A 6,091-nucleotide genomic window follows, 5' to 3' on the forward strand; every position below is an offset into this window, starting at 1 on the left:
AAGGACAAAAAAATGCCCAAACGGTATCTAAAATAGTGAATGAGATACACGTATATTCCATACTGCCCAACACTACCCCATAGTTGCATATTTCAGCGCTCGTTTCCTTGAAAGGTTGTTTTCGTTGGTTATAACACAAAATGTGTGTACCTTTGCGCGATTACAAAGGTCAGAATTTTTCTGTGCTTTGTAGTAGTTACTTAAGTAGCGCTACAAGGTAGGTCTTCACTCAATTATAAGGCTGCGCTATGTCGACATTATAATTACTAAAAGACCAAACGAACAGGGCGCAAAGATGGTGAACGCACGACTGCAGTCAACGTACTCTTCCTCTGTTGCTCTGTGTCTTTCGATTATTTGTAGTGTCGACTTCGCGCAGCGTTAAGAATGAACCACTTACTTGCTTGCGTTACTTCTTCAACATACCCCCTCCTCGAGCACTGTTGCAAACTGTGGAACATGCGAGGTAAATGGGTAAGCAAATAATAAATAAGTAAATAAATGAATAAATAGGTGGTTAGATACGCCTTGCTGTCTAAATAGTCTCACAATCAAACACAGAGCAACACAAGAAAGGGAGAGAACAAATCACGATGAAGCAAACGAACATTCAAGCTCTGTAATTAGGATTAGGCGTTTTCAGGAAATGGAGCATTGCTTGAACCGCTTCTCTAGTAGGACAGTCTGAGCCAGTGACCACGAATTCACTTCTTCGAGCAAACCGATCGCCTATAGCTTATTTCATGCCGTAAAAAGTTTTCTTTGCCCTCCGTGTCGAGTGCAGCCACACGCGACCTGTGCGCCTCGTCGAAGTTGCGGTAGTCGCACGCGTGCCCAAATCCTGCATGTGATAACAGCAATCATTTACGTGACATGTGCGCATGTCATATATTTCTCATTTTACAATTCCTGCGTCTGCTTTTCCCGTGTTCTACGATTGTCTGTGTCGGTGAATGCTAGACAGCAGGACACCTACTGCTACAATCAGACAAGAAATCGCTCACCCCGCCTCATATCCATGCCTAGCTGTACGTTGTCTGTGCCCTCAATCAGACGTTGACACGTCTTCCGAGAATAGACCATAAAACCGTGACGAAGATAGGACTTGACGACGAACAAAGCGCTGATTACAACATCGTACTCTTGTCAAACGAACAAGCATAAATTGACTGCTACACGTTCAAAACCAAACTGAAACCTGAATCATGTATGAAGAAGGCCTCAACAACCTCGCGCACTATCCTATGTCTTTATGTAGACTAGCTGAGGGGAGGCCTATGATTTCGAAGGCCACTGTTTTGAACATCGTCTAACTTTACAATACAAGGCTTTCCACAAGAAATCGTGATTTCATAAATGAGACCCTTGCATTAGTGACACAACCTTAATGAAAACCACCAAATAATGGAGCGAAAGAAGATATGGGGAACGTTAACTTAATTGTACTGTTTTAAGTGTATTGCAGAAATTGTGATATAAATGTGAAGAAAGTAAAGTGGACGAAAAGACAACTTGCCGCCGGCAGAGACCGGACCCCGCAAACATCGGATGGCGCGCCCGATGCTGTTACCAACTGAGCTGCGGCGGCGGTCGTCCACTGGTCCACATCATCGGGTATTTATGTGAATAAAAACTTGGGAGTGTTAGTCAGCTCCGCTCGTACAATTACGTGGTCATTTAAAATGCGAAGCATTTGTTAGCGAATCTTTGGTACTTTGAGCGTTTCTACCTGCGTATCTATCTATCTATCTATCTATCTATCTATCTATCTATCTATCTATCTATCTATCTATCTATCTATCTAGGCGCCTACGTCTGGGTGCTCTCGTAATCGCCTCCTTAAGTTGGTGCAGACCAAAATTGACATGGGAGGTTAAGATTATTTGGCGAATATGACTGTCGGGTCATGGCATGAATAACGTGAAAATCCTTTCGCGTACGTCGTCAAACCCTTTCCTATAGACACATGTGGCATATACCCATTTACCACGGGCTGCGGTGCACGGGTATGCGCCACAGGTGTTTGACAGTTTACATCGACAGAGGAACAGCGAGAAGAGACATTGGTAATTTAAATGCGACAGCGTAAAGAAAAAACCGGACATCGGCAGCGTTTACCTGACGAATGGGAAGATTACCATTAGGATCCCAGCAGGAATCGAACGCAAGCATTCTGAATGGCAATGAGGTATTCTACCACAGAGCCACGCCAGGTCTATAAACTGGTTTGGAAAAACAGCCTATGCCGGCGTAATGTAGATTCAACGTCAATTGTGGTTGTGGTGCTGGCTATCTAATTTTAGAAGAAAGCAATAAACACTACATATGTACTCCTACGATAAAGACGTCATATCAGACTAACATCTATGGTACCCGTGCTGGCTCCGCTTTTATAGCATTTTAATAAACATTCAATTTGTATTCCTATGATTCAGCAAGCTATACTGAAGCACTGCTCGACCCCAGACGAATACATTAACGAAAGTTACGTATGATATTCACATGATTGCACCATAAAGTGCACTTAGTTTCGATAATACTGATGTATGTACTCTAATTGGAGGGCTGACGTTACGTGAAGCTATAATTTACCCTTGTAACGCCAGGGTTGTCGACGTGGCTGATAAGCTCACGATGTGCACACAGCTACACTTACAAAAACACGTCGATCCACCTAGTAAAGCATGGCTGAAAGCAATAAAATAGAGCATAGAAGTACTCGCTGACTACTTCGAATGAAACCGATTTCCACATCGCGTGGGATCTGCCGATCTTTTTAAATGCGAATGCATTTCTTAGTCGGGGCATGTCAGGCGTCTGTCGGTGTCCGCGCGCCGGCAGGTGTTATCTCTCCGCTCTCACTCCCTCTCCCATAGCAACAGCTGCGGGCGTGCGCGCTTATCCTCGCCCCTACCAACCGGAGCAGGTGGTGCGGGCGGAGTAGCGGAGAGTGAGTGGAGAGGAGGAGCGCGCTCTGGCGTGTGAGGGCGCTCGCATCGCAGGAGCTCGGTGGAGCTCCCGCGTGTGTGGAGATAGTGTAAGAAAGGGTAGGTACAGTGCTTCGCCGCTCCTTCTTTCGCCGTTCGCTCTATCTCGTTCTTGCGCCCCACTCTCCCGTCCGCTCGCTCGCACGTATATATAAATGGAGTGAAGCGATTACTACGCCGTGTACTCTCGGCGCGCGAAATACATTCTCATTTCCTCACGATTCCCTTCGGGGAGGTGGGGGCATTTTTTTCATTATCGTGGGATATTGCAAATTTCCTGCATCTTTCATTAACTTCATCATATTAGCTGAAACCATGCCCAATGTAACTTTTCGCTGAGGTAGTAGCAGTCATTGCGCCATACCTAGCCCCAATCGTCTTGAGGCGTTGTTAGATCACACGCAAGTACGTAATGATTTTTAGTGACAGTCTCTTATCATTGCTTCTACTGTTAATCACTGCTGGCTTTTCACTTTCTGTTGGACCAGTTGGCACAGAAAGACCAGGTTGCTATACGCATATACGGCAGTCTGAAAGCGACTTTCATATATGCGGTGGTTATGGCATTTTAGCTATTTTAATGGCTACTGCAGAGTTCACGTATTGACATCGGCAATTACGGTGAATTATGCGAATAAACGAAAGGGCAAGTCTATGTCGCAATAAAAGAAAACTACGGTGAATACTGGCGGCACATTGGCTACTCACGAACTAGAATACACGGTTCTAAAAATCGGCTGATTCCACGCTAAGGAACTTCAAACATGAAGTTAAATTCTGAAATGTTCTGTTTTGAACAGGTCAAGAATGTTTACTCGGTCGCCCACGCCGCTGCTGGCATCCAACAAAATGAGACAATAATCTAGGTATAAAAATGCTCTAGCGCATTGCCAACAACTGGCCATTCGGAGCCTTAGTCCACTTTGTTAAATAATGCTTACTAACCACGCGACAGACTCTTGATTCAAAGGGCACCCTCCACTTTTCTGCGAAAACGTATTCTCTCCAACCAATAATAGTCGAGCACAAATACATGGATAGTAATTGAAGGAAGGCTTGCACAGAAACACAGCACGTCGCTACAGTGATCGGTCCAGCACAGTCCCTCGCGTATTCAACAACTCAGTCTTGTGGTAACGACCAGATCTCGTGTCTTAAGCATTTTTCTTTAAGTTATGTGAACCCTCGTTCCAGTTACGCCTGCCTTCCTAGAAACATCCTTCCCGGCTTTCCGAGGGCGCTGACCGTCCTTGTATAAGAAAAAGGCTCTTGCAGCCAGCCTGTATCCAGGATGTTTGTGTCAGGTGGAATAGCCCTCATATTAGTGGCAAAGTTTTAAATATCTAATATCATTCACTTGGTATACATCCCGAGTGACATGGCTGCTATATAAGTGACGCCATTCAATACAAATAGTGTTGTGTCACTGCATGTATCTCGAAGAATAACTCTCCACTCACCTTGTCCGTGGCACCGAGAAAGCTAGTTGCTATTGCCAAGCAGCCGCAGCAATTTCAAGTGTACCGTGCAGCAGCAGCTTAAGACGGCCTCTCCATCACTGAGATAACAAACAGTTCAGGTGTTTCTGTCTGATGGCACTCGCGAAGATGATAAGGCGAAGTGCTTTTGCAGCCAGACGACAGATTTCGTGCGACCGTGAACCGCTCTCTTTCACCGTTATACGTACAGCTTCGTAAATAAGGCTATTTCTTGCTTATCACAATGCTTGTTTTATCTCATACTTGGCTGCAAGAACACCGTCGCTGAATGAGGAGCTGCACCAGTTATCGCAGGAGCGTGTAGATATAATACAGGTATGAGTAAACTGAACTAATAATAATAATAATATCTGGGGCTTAACGTCCCAAAACCACGATATGATTATGAGAGACGCCGTAGTGGAAGGCTCCGGAAATTTCGACCACCTGGGGTTCTTTAACGTGCACCTAAATCTAAGTACACGGGCCTCAGAGTAAACTGAACTAGCATGAAACCAAATTAATGGGAATGCAATATTAACACAATACCTTGAGTATCACGCTGTAAGAAACGCCTCTTATAATCCCTGTCTCACATGATCACCTTTGACAGTTCAGGGGAAAATGGAGGCTTGAAAAAGACTAAAAATCCCCAAAAATGCCAACGTTTCGACATGTGTACATGTCGAAATGTTCGTTTCAGCGACACTGCTTGTTAAAATATTTTTCATAAAGAATTTTAAGTCGTATGTACACTTCACGGGTGGTTAATAGAGAAGAGGCCCGGGTGCAATGTCGTAACCTAACCAAAAAAGACACAACTAAATGGCTCTATGACATGAAAGCGAATGTCGAGGCTAAACGCATAAATGCCTCAACACGAGTGCTGTTCCTTTCTATTGCAATTGGCTTTCACAACTAGGTAATTTATTCATTTTGAGAGGCTGGAAGCAAAACTACTAAAAGGTTTTTAAATGCTAAGCATTTCTCAGCGAACTTCTGCTGCAATACTACGAGTCGTCCTAGTTGGAATAGATTCACCTTGACAATATTTGTGCGAAAACACGGATATATAAAGAAGAGCGGAAGAGCGCTCGTTGTTGTGTTGCTCGTCTGTTTCCCCGTGTTTTCGCGCAAATATTGTGAAGATGAACTTCTGCCGTATCTATCAATCTATCTATACTACAAACGATTCAAAAACGAAGCCTTGAGCTTCGTTTTTAGGTAATATTGGACCTGTACTGGCTGATAGTGAAACTACAGTTACTAAAGAGCACTTTATCGCTATAATCTATGGATTTTATGTGTTGCTTTAGTGTCCCTTTAATGTGCGATACAGGCATGCTGCCTTGAAAGAAAAGCGGAGAGGAACTTAATGTGATCTGGAAATAGTAAACACACAAGATACAGACAAAAACTAAGAGCGAACGAAAAACACGGACGACAAAAAGTCACACATATGCACACACGTAAGCGCCTACGTGTGTGCATATGTGTGACTTTTTGTTGTCCGTGTTTTCCGTGCGCTCTTAGTTATTTTCAAGATGGAATACCAACGTGCCCAAACTGCCGCATTGAAGATACAGAGCTATAAGTGTAAATACCAAGAAAAGCTCCAACAACGAG

The 6,091-nt window shown here is 44.1% G+C and overlaps 1 protein-coding gene across 2 annotated transcripts in view; it reads right to left on the reverse strand.

Moving 5' to 3' along the window:
* The window catches only part of LOC119377298 (acetylcholinesterase), a 35,195-nt gene extending 30,704 nt beyond the window's left edge, over positions 1–4,491 (reverse strand). Inside the window, exon 1 of one of the 2 annotated variants that reach the window (XM_037646831.2) lies at positions 4,448–4,491. The gene's annotated coding sequence lies outside the window, so the exon portion shown is untranslated. Of the gene's footprint in view, positions 1–400; positions 453–4,447 lie in introns of those variants that run through there. The other variant, XM_037646830.2, reaches the window with a different exon arrangement.
* Between the last annotated feature and the right edge of the window lie 1,600 nt (positions 4,492–6,091).

The sequence above is a fragment of the Rhipicephalus sanguineus genome, unplaced genomic scaffold (genome assembly GCF_013339695.2).
Source record: "Rhipicephalus sanguineus isolate Rsan-2018 unplaced genomic scaffold, BIME_Rsan_1.4 Seq4303, whole genome shotgun sequence".
Lineage (NCBI taxonomy): Eukaryota > Metazoa > Arthropoda > Arachnida > Ixodida > Ixodidae > Rhipicephalus > Rhipicephalus sanguineus.